The following is a 10,822-nucleotide window of genomic DNA, read 5'->3' on the forward strand; positions in this document are numbered from 1 at the left end:
ATGGGGGGCAACAAATTCTGTCTGGGAAAGTCATAAGAAGGTTCAAAAAAAGGTGATGTTAAAACTTTGACATAATTGTACAGAAGATCCAAAAGACTCTACAAAATAACTGTTAGAACTAAGAAGTAAGTTTAAAGTTTAGGGTATAAAGTCAATATGAAAAATGTATTCTTTTTAAATTTTTTTTAAAGATTTTATTTATTTATTTGAGAGAGAGCAAGAGAGCACAAGTGAGGGGGAGGGGCAGAGGGACAAGCAGATTCCTGGCTGAGCAGGGAGCCCGACGTCAGGCTCTATTACAGGACCCGGGGATCATGCTCTGAGCCGAAGGCAGATGCTTAATGGAATGAGCCACCCAGGTGGCCCTGAAAAGTGTATTTCTATATACTGACAACAAAAATAAAACAATAAAATTAAATTATACTCTTTACTCTATACTAAACTAAAATAGCCTTGCAGAGAGACATTAATGAGGACATAGATGAGTGGAAAGATAACCATATTTTTGATTGGAAGGTTCAATTTTATTAAAAAAGATATCAATTATCTCCAAATTGATTTTTTTTAAGATTTTATTTATTTATTTGACAGAGAGATAGAGAGAGAGCATAAGTAGGCAGAGAGGCAGGCAGAGGGAGAGGGAGAAACAGACTCCCGTTGAGCAGGGAGCCCGACGTGTGGCTCCATCCCAGGACCCTGGGATCATGACTTGAGCTGAAGGCAGCCGTTTAACCGACTGAACCACCCAGGCGCCCCAATTATCTCCAAATTGATTTATCAATTCAGTGCAATACTAATCAAAATCCACCAGGATCTTCAGTTTTATTATTTTTTATTGTTAGTTTTTATTTTTTGATAGTCACACATCTGCCTTTATTGTGAGCAGCAGGTGGGACACCTCCAATAATAGTTAAAAAATTAATTTAAGGTGAGCCTGGGTGGCTCGGTTGGTTAAGTGTCTGCCTTCGACTCAGGTCATGATTTCGGCGTCTCTAGATTGAGCCCCACGTCAAGCTCCTTGCTCAGCAGGGAGTCTGCTTCTCCCTCTCCTTCTGCCCTTCCCCCTGTTCGCGCTCTCTTTCTCTCTCTGTCTCTCTCTCAAATAAATAAATGAAATCTTAAAAAAAAATTAGTTTGAAAAGGCAGGGATTCGGTGAAGCCATCCATTTGGAACTGCTGGGGTCTCATATATAAATACCAATCCAGAGCAACAGGAAGAGGACTCCAAAGCCAATGTAGAACAAGGTCACCAAGATCAGGGGGTCTTTGTAGATATCCCAAGTGTACCTGGTGGAGGTAACCTCATAAACGAAGAACCAGGTGGTGAAGCACATGCCAGTGGCCAATAGCCCCATGGTCAGATGTGGAAGACAGCTGGCTTTCCTGGGCCAGTGTATCTGCTCATAGCCTCAAGCTCCATTTTGTGGGGTACAGAGTAATACTCCACTCTGCCATCAGAATAACACGCTGGCAGGAGCTTCTTTTAATTTTATTTCTTTCTTTTAGAAATTGATAAGATGATTGTAAAAATGTTTATGAAAATGCAAATGACTTTAATAGTCACAATAATCTTGAAAAAAAAAGAACAAAAAATGTAAAGCTATAGTAATTAAGACAGTATGGCATGGGTGTAAATAGAACAAATAGATCAATGGAAAAGAATAAAAACTTCTAAAATCTGCTCATCAAATGACACTGCTAAGAACATGTGAAGAGAAACCACAATCTGAGAAAAATGTTTGCAGGGAAAATATTTGCAGGACTTGATTTAGAATATGTAATCTTGTAGGTCAACAATATGAAGAATGACCCAATTGAAAAATGGGCAAAAGACTCAAACGAGTATGTCACAAAAAAAGATATACACATAGCCAGCAGGCTCAGGAAAAGTTAGTTATCAGGGAATATCACTAGTTATCAGGGAAATGCAAATAAAAACCACAATGAAGTACATCTTACACTCATTAGGAGTGAAAATACCAAATGTTGACAAGGATGTAGAGCAACCAGACCTCTCATACATTGCTGGAGGGGGATAAGATGGTGCACTACTTGACAGTTCTTTACAAGGTTAAACATAACATATAGCTGATGACCCAGCCATTCCTAAGAACTATGAAGACCTATATCCACAAAAAGACTTGTAGAAAAAATGTTCATAGAAGCTTCATTCATAATAGCTTCAAACTAGAAACAACACAAGTGGCAATCATCAAGAACAGGAATAAACAAATAGCTGTTTACTCATACAGTGGAATATTAGACAGTAGTGCAAAGTGATAAACACAACATGGGTGAATCTCATTAATACTATCCTGAGCTAAAGAAGCCAGATAAAAAAATAGTGCATATTGTCTGATTTCCTTTATGGAAAGTTCAGGAAGAGATAACAAACTAATCAAAAGAGATTGCAATCAGAGTAGTGGTTGCAGAGGGAACTTTCTGCATTGATGAGAAATGATCCGTGTCTTGATTTGGATGTTGGTTACACAGTGTGTATATTTGCAAAACTCATCAAACTGTATAGTTAAATCTGTTCATTTTATTGTATGTAAAATAAAAGTAAATTGGATTCTTGAGATGAGTAGAGATTTTCATATTCAGAAGAGGGGAAGAGAATTCTAGGTGGAAGGGACTACTATTGAACAAAGATGATAAATATGATTGACACTTTTTTTTCTGGTCATGATGAGCACTTTTGTGTTGTTATATCACGTGACTTATAGAACTGAAAAGAAAGGGGAAAAAAGAGGGCAAAGTAGTAGCATGGAGCAAGATCATGAAGGACGATTTAGCAGGCTAAGAAGTGGATACTTCTTCACTAGTAAGCAGAAGAGTAATATGATCATAAATACTGGAAGGTTTGTGGGGTAGGGCGAATGGCCTGAAGCAGAGGTTGGCACGCTTCTTCCATAAAAGACCAGACAATAAATATTTTAGGCTTTGGCGGTCAAGTACTCTGTCTCGTACCTACTCCATTCTGCATGGTAGTGTGAAAGTGGCCATAGGCAATGTGTAAGGGGATGAGTGGCTGGCTGTTCAGGTACAACTTTGTTTATGGACACTGAAATTTTGATTTCATAGAATTTTCATGCATCACAAAATATTACTCTATTTTTTTTCAACCATTAGAAAATGTAAGGACCTTTCTTAGCTTGTGGGTCATCATTGTCAGTCATCATATTAGAAAATGATTCTTTAGGAACTCACCACAAGCCAGAAGCTAGCTGCCCAACCACCACAGGTAGTGATAATGCCCACGATCTCCATTTCATAAATGAGGTACTGATGCCCAGAGAGGTGAAGAAACGGCCCCCGCACAGTGTTGGTGACAAAGCTGAACATGGACCCATATACCTGTTTACAGTTAGTGCTCCTGTCCATTAGGCCTCCTATAATGCTGATGAAAGGCACAACTGATCAGGAATATGTTTAATGTCATGGATCTATATGTGCCTAGTCACATAAATTTGGAAATAAAAAGCTAAAATAACTAAGAATACGAAGAAAATGGACAAAACCCTAATTATTGTGAGAGACCAACATATTTCTTTTTCTTTCTTTCTTCTTTCTTTCTTTCTTTCTTTTCTTTTCTTTCTTTTCTTTCTTCCTTCCTTCTTTCCTTTTCTTTCTTTTCTTTTTTATGTAGGAAGTTTTATCTGATAGGACAAGTCTCTGTTTGATGCTCATCTTCAGAATTGTCCTAGCTATGCCTGGCCCTTTAATTTTCCAAGTAAATTTTAGAACTATGTCGAATCCCTTTAAAATGTGTTAGAGTTTTGGCTGTAATCACATTGAATTTATAGGTGAATTTGGGGGAAATTGACACTTCATATACTTGAGTCTCTTCATCCATATTTTGTTAAGTAGAACCTTAACATCTACAGGTTTTGATGCTATATTTTTTAGAACATTTTTAAAAAATATTTTATTTATTCACTTGAGACACAGAGATACAGAGAGAGAGAGAGAGAGAGAGAGCATGAGCAGGGAGAGAGGCAGAGGAAGAGGGAGAAGTAGGCTCTCCACTGAGCCAGGAACCTGATGTGGGGCTCGATCCCAGGACCCTGGGATCATGACCTGAGCTGAAGGCAGATGCTTAACCATCTGAGCCACCCAGGTGCCCCTTGATGTTGTTTTGAAGGCAATCTTGTGTTCTTTTATATTTTTTTAGTGGTTATTGTTACTGTATTCAACTGCTCTTCTTTCTTTCTTTCTTTCTTCCTTCCTTCCTTCCTTCCTTCCTTTCTTTCTTTCTTTCTTTCTTTCTTTCTTTCTTTCTTTCTTTCTTTCTTTCTTTCTTTCTTTCTTTCTTTCTTCTTTCTTTCCTTCCTCTTCTTTCTTTCTATCTTAATTCCAGTTAGTTAACATACAGTGTCATATTAATTTCAGGTTATACTGATTCAACAATCCTATACAATTCTCAGTGCTCATCATAAGTGTACTCTCAATCCCCTTCACCTATTTCTCCTCTCCCCATTCCCCTTTGATAACCATCTGTTCTCTATGGTTAAGAGTCCATGTTTTTGTTTGTCTCTGTTTTCTTTCCTTTGTTCATTTGTTTTGTTTTTAAAATTCCACATATGAGTGAAATCATATGGTATTTGTCTTTTTCTGACTTATCTCATTTAGCTACTCTCTAGCTCCATCCCTGACATATTTCTTAATAGGTAAATTAGTCAAACAAGCAAGACTACAGAGGACTAGACTATCATATTTAATGTGCTTGGTCTGACAGACACTCATGGAACACTTTTTGCCCCCGAAGCGGAAATCATGCAGGCCACAATCAATAAACAGAGTGCAGTAAAGTTAGAAATGCACAATAAAAGCAAATGAGGAGAAAGAAAGAAAAACCCAGGTGCTGGGAAACTTAACAAATAAAATTAAATATAAGATAAGTTTAACAAAATTGCTCCTGGGTTAAAGAAGAAATCAAAATTGCAATTAAAAAACTTTGCAAGTAAGGGGCACCTGGGTGGGTGGTTGGGCGCCCAACTCTTGATTTCCGCTTGAGTCCTGATCTCAAGCCCTTGTCAGGCTCCTTGCTCAGCAGGGAGTCTACTGGAGATTCTCCTTCCCTTTGCAAATGGACAATTGCTTTACATATTAAAATCCACACTAAGCAGCTCTCAGAGATGTCTTTAAAAGAAGAGAGAAACTTGGCCTCTCCCCCATGCCCCTCCCCAACACCACCATGTAAAGATGGACAAGGAGATGGGAGTGACACATCTACAAGCCAAGGAATACAAAGGATTGCCTGCAAGCACTGTGGGCCAGATTGAGAAATAGAACATATTCTCCCTCAGACTTTCCTCAGGGCTCTTCTGCAGCCACAGGGGGGGTCCTGCGGGGAAACACAAGGGGCAGTTTGTGTTTATCCTGACCCTAAATAAGGCAGCCACCTCCCCGAGGCCAGATCTACAGAAATCTTGGGCCAGATCTCAGGGGAATTCGGAAGGGGTGGGAGGGAACTCCTTGGAGGAGTTCTAAGGGGTTCCAAGGAACACCTTGATTTCGGACTCTAGTCTCCAGAATTGTGAGAGAATACATTTCTGTTGTTTAAGCCACCGGGTTTGTGGTAGTTTATTATGCCAGTCCTAGTAAACATACTATGTGAAATTTTATGTCAATACATTTGAAATCCTGGATGATGTGGGTGATCACGTAGGAAATGTAAATGGCTAAAAGTGGCTCATAAAAAGCGGGAAAAAAAACCCCTTGAAATTATGATCCACAATCAGTCCACCAAAAAAGTTGGAGACTGTACAGTTTTATTAAAGGAATCTACCTAATCTGCAGAAAAGTAGATAATCCCCATGTTACATGCATATTTCAGTGACAGAAAATGGGATGCTTATAAAGTATTTCTAGAAGGTTAACACACCCTGCTAATAAAGACAGAGAAGGGGGGTACACAAAAATAAGCCAGTAGGAATACCTTATTTATACACGTAATTAGTAAATTTCTAAAAAAAAAAAATACCAATAAATCCAACCAAGCAATGTGTTAATAAAGTAATAAGCTATGGCCAAGCCAAATGGACAACGCTGAGGCAAAGCAAAGGAATCTAGTCATTGGGTTTAAAGAAAAAAAGTCCTGATCCTGTCAACAGGTGCTGAAAAAGCATTTGATAAAATTCAACATGCAGTCCTGGTGGAAACAAACCAGCAAACAGCAAAAAAGTCCGGAGACCTGAGTGACCCGGACAAAGGGCGTCTACCAAAGAATTACTAAGGTAAAGACAGGAAAACAAAAAGGATGCCCACTCTCATAGCTACAATTCAGTATTTGTTCTGGAGCTTCTAGACAATACAATAAGATGAGGGAAAGAAATGAAATGCAAGGTATTTCTTTGTTTGTTTGTTTTAAAAATCTCCATTGTGAGACCAATAGAACTAGTAAGAGTTCCGTAAGACAGGTGGACTCCAGATCCATATTATATCTGTGCTCTATAGCAGCAGTGACCAGTTAGAAAGCATCACTGAAAAGTTCCATCAATGGGGCACTTGGGTGGCGCAATTGTTAAGCGTCTGCCTTTGGCTCAGGTCATGGTCCCAGGGTCCTGGAATCGAGCCCCGAATCAGGCTCCCTACTCAGCGGGAAGCCTGCTTCTCCCTCTCCAGCTCCCCCTGCTTGTGTTCCCTCTCTCGCTGTCTCTCTCTCTGTGTCAAATAAATAAATAAAATCTTAAAAAAGAGGGAGAGAAAATTTCCATTAATAATAGCTGCAAACTTGGGATCCCTGGGTGGTTTAGCCGGTTAAGTGTCTGCTTTCAGCTCAGGTCATGATCCCAGGGTCCTGGGATTGAGCCCTTCATCAGGCTCCCTGCTCAGCCAGGAGCCTGCTTCTCCCTCTGCTCCCTATCTTCCCCTTGTGCTACCTCTCTCTCTCTCAAATAAATAAATAAATAAATAAAACCTTAAAAAAAAATAATGGCCGCAAACTCATCAAACAGCTCAGAATAAAGCTAACAGGTGCCTCAGTTTGTGTGAAAAATTAATACAACTTTTCTGGTGGAAATGATAAGGGAAATCTGTGTCCTAAGATGGCCCACCAAGGCAGTGAGAGAGTCCCAGTCCTTGCCCCGGGGCTCTTCCGGGTTCTTCTCCCTGCTCTGCTTACCTCGCGCACCAATCCGGGTCCTTCTCCCTGCCCCGCCTCGCGCACGTGCCGAAAGTGCCAAGTATGAGGAAATAGAAGTGTATAAATTGCCCCCTTTGTGCTTGGGGCTCAGACCTTTGGAGACCACTCTCCTCTGAGCCCACCAGCGTTAAATAAACCTCCTATCCTCCAAGATCTTCGAGTGCGCTTGGTTCTTCCGTCGGGTGATCGAGTCCAGGTTCCATAACAGAAGGAAAAGAAGATTTAAATACGTGGAGAGAAACACCATGACATGTATCTGGTCTGAAGCAGTACCTTCCATCACCCTCAGCATATCATCTCTTTGTGAGGGAAGAACACAACGTATTTGAAATTAGGCTTTTTCTGGAAGCAGTAGTAGTTGACATTTATTAAATGCCCACTATGTGCCAAATACTTTACAATTTTATTTCAATTAAACTCTCTTAAGCCTCAGTTTTCTTGTCTGTAATATGGAGATAATAAGCCCACCATGTAGCATTGCGACTTAAAAGAGCAAATACATTAAAACAACAATAAGAGGTAGAAACGTCCAGTTATGAAATAAGTCACAGGAGGAAAGGTACAGCATAGGGACTATAGTCAGTAATATTGATGGTGACTACACTTATCATGGTGAGCATTGCATAATGTATAGAATTGTTGAATCACTATGCTGTACACCTAAAACTAATATAGTATTGTATGACAACTGGACTTCAATGAAAAATAAATCAATTAATTAGAAACAGCAACAACTCTTTATAGAGTCTTTCATGTAGTAAGAGCTCAAGAAAATGACAGGAAAAAAAACGTGTTATTTAACAAATAAGTTATTTACTTCTTACGGTAACCTTGTAAGGAAGGACTTTTTTAAAATTTAAATTCAATTAATTAACATATAGTGTATTCTTAGTTTCCCAGGTAGAGTTCAGTGATTCATCAGTCTTATATAACACCTGGTGCTCATTACATCACATGCCCTCCTTTGTGTCCATCACCCCGTTACCGCATCCCCCCAAACCCCTCCCCAAGAGAGAATTTTTATACTTAAGTAAATCGAGTCAACTGTGCAGTTCGTGTTTGAAGATTGTTCCATCTGACTGTTAAACTTGATCTTGTCCCTACGCACCATACAGTCATTCAGGGTGCGTGTTGATTTGGTTGTGAGCAGATCCAGCCAAGAGGAGAGAAGGACGCTCAGGGCAGGAAGAACAGAGTCTGAAATGTGGTCTGAGTATGGCGGGGGCTCAGTAGAAGCACCGCCTGTAACTACCCTGAGTTCTCCTCCTCCCTCTGCCCATGGGCCTGTGATAATCACTGGCAGAAGTTAATTGAACTGTCCTGCAGATTTAGTCAGTCTTCTGCAAGGCTGGTAAAACGAATGGATGACGCAGTCCAGATGTCCCTCGGGGAACCTGCGGTTTTGTAGCTGAAGTCAATCTGGTTCCTCCCCAAAGGCTCGCCCACTTTGGGAGCTTGCCCACTGCTCTTAGTGCTGGTTGAATGGGCCAGACACCTCCTTTCTGCACTGAGGGGCTAATCTGCAGGGTATTTTTTGTTTTCCAGCCTCAAATGGCTTTCCTCTGTTGCCCTGTCAGAGTTCTTATTTTATAATGCTTTTAGCAATTTTTTAAATCTTTTGTTTATATTCTCTATTGTACCCCACGCTCCAGGCGGAGTCTTTGTTTGTTTGTGAACCAGCGCTAGCCGGTGTGCTCCCTACAACTCCAGGGCTCTCTGAGGCAGGTGACAAGACTGCCCAGGATGTCTGAGGTGTGAGGCCTGACAGATCAGCCCCACCGCACTTTCGGGCCAGGAGGGAAGGAGGCCTTACCTTGCGGGTCTCCCCACAGACGGGGAATACATGTGGCTTGGCAAAGCAAGTAGAAGTGCTCTCACCTCACCTTGCATGAAAAGCCCACTCAAGGGAGACACAATATTCCACTGATGGAGAGCATGCGTCGGCACACTAAGCTCTAGGTCAGATTTTTGTAAATGAAATTTTATTGGAAAACAGGCTCATTCAGGTAGGTATGGCCTGTGACTACTTTCCTGGTAGATGGCACAGGGGAGCAGTTTCAACAGACAGTGTGTGGCCCACAAAGCCTAGGATATTTACTTCTCTGGCCCTTGACTGTAAGGGTTTGCAGACCTGTGCTCTAGAGGCCTAATTTGGAACCCTCTAGTTGGCACTGAGCAATCAGAAATCCTCCTAAAGCAATGGTGAGGCACAGCCCCAGCAGGGACCGGGCCTCAGGGGCCGTTTTGGTGACCAGTGTCACTGTTGTTTGGCCCCGCTCATGCATGGGATGGGCAGTGTCTACACCTTAAAAATTTTTATAAATTTTTTATTATTTTATTATTATTATTTTTTAAGTAAATAGGCTCCACGCTCAACGTGGAGCTTGAACTCACGACCCTGAGATTAAGAGTCACATGTTCTACTGACTGAGCCAGCCAGGCACACCACCTTAAAATATTTAAAAATTGGAATAACATATACATAACATAAAATTTACCATTTTAACCATTTTCTTAAAGATTTTATTTATTTTTAGAGAGAGAGAGCATGAGGGGGGGGAGGGGCAGAGGGAGAGGAAGAGAGAGAATCTGGAGCAGACTCTGTGCTGAGCGCAGAGCCTGACACGGGGCTCGATCCCATGACCCTGAGATCATGACCTGAGCCAAAACCAAGAGTTGGACGCTCAACTGACTGAGCCACCCAGGCCCCCCCCTCCCACCATTTTAACCATTTTTAAGTTCAGTAGCATTAAATACATTCACATTTCTGGGCAACCAGTCCATCTCCAGAACATTTTCATCATCTTAAACTGAAATGTCTAAACATTTTACCATTTCTCCTGTCTTGAAGTTTTCAGCAGTCAAGAGCCCATTTCTCTCATTCATCATGATAATTCATGAGTGAGTCACTAGTGTCAGCAAGGAATATCCATTTTTGATAGTTAGCCTGCTAAAGAGCAAATCCTCTGTGTCAACTGGGATCTGTGTGGCTGATGAAGCTGCCTCTTTGCAGTGTCCAGGATGTGCAGCTAACCAATTGCACCCAGAGCATGTATTCTTTTTTTTTTTTAAGATTTTATTTATTTATTTGAGAGAGAGAATGAGAGAGAGAGCACATGATGGGGGGAGGGTCATAGGGAGAAGCAGACTCGATGCGGGACTCGATCCTGGGACTCCAGGATCATGACCTGAGCCGAAGGCAGTCGCTTAACCAAATGAGCCACCCAGGGGCCCCTGGAGTGTATATTCTTGATAAGACATGGCTGGATTCAAACTGAAACCAGCTGGGACTCACACCCTTCCACATTGATAATACTGAAGCAATTTAAAGTAAATCACTACAACCAGCATGAAGCATGGTTTTGGAGGCTTAGCAGGTGCTCAGTAAATATTTCCTGGGCAGAAAATAAGGAAAAGAATGAATGAATCTACTCTGAAGGCAAGAGTAGAGAAATTGTCTTTTAGACTTTGGTTTTCATTGGTCATATTCTTAGGAATCTGACACTTCTGTTTTGTGGTTCTCTTTCAGGAACATGGTTGTTTTAATAATTCTTCCAACATTGATAAGAACAGTTGTTTTGAACTGGACATTGTCAAGGGTGTGCTGAAGTCCTGCTTTTCTAGTCTTCACATGTTGCGTCCCTGCCCGTCTTTCCTTCCCACCCCAGCTTCCTT

General features: G+C 41.0%; 1 pseudogene; it reads right to left on the bottom strand.

The window, feature by feature from the left end:
* Positions 1–1,184: 1,184 nt before the first annotated feature.
* On the bottom strand, positions 1,185–1,420 carry LOC116642986 (annotated as a pseudogene).
* Between the last annotated feature and the right edge of the window lie 9,402 nt (positions 1,421–10,822).

This window comes from Phoca vitulina, unplaced genomic scaffold (genome assembly GCF_004348235.1).
Source record: "Phoca vitulina isolate PV1807 unplaced genomic scaffold, GSC_HSeal_1.0 scaffold25, whole genome shotgun sequence".
Lineage (NCBI taxonomy): Eukaryota > Metazoa > Chordata > Mammalia > Carnivora > Phocidae > Phoca > Phoca vitulina.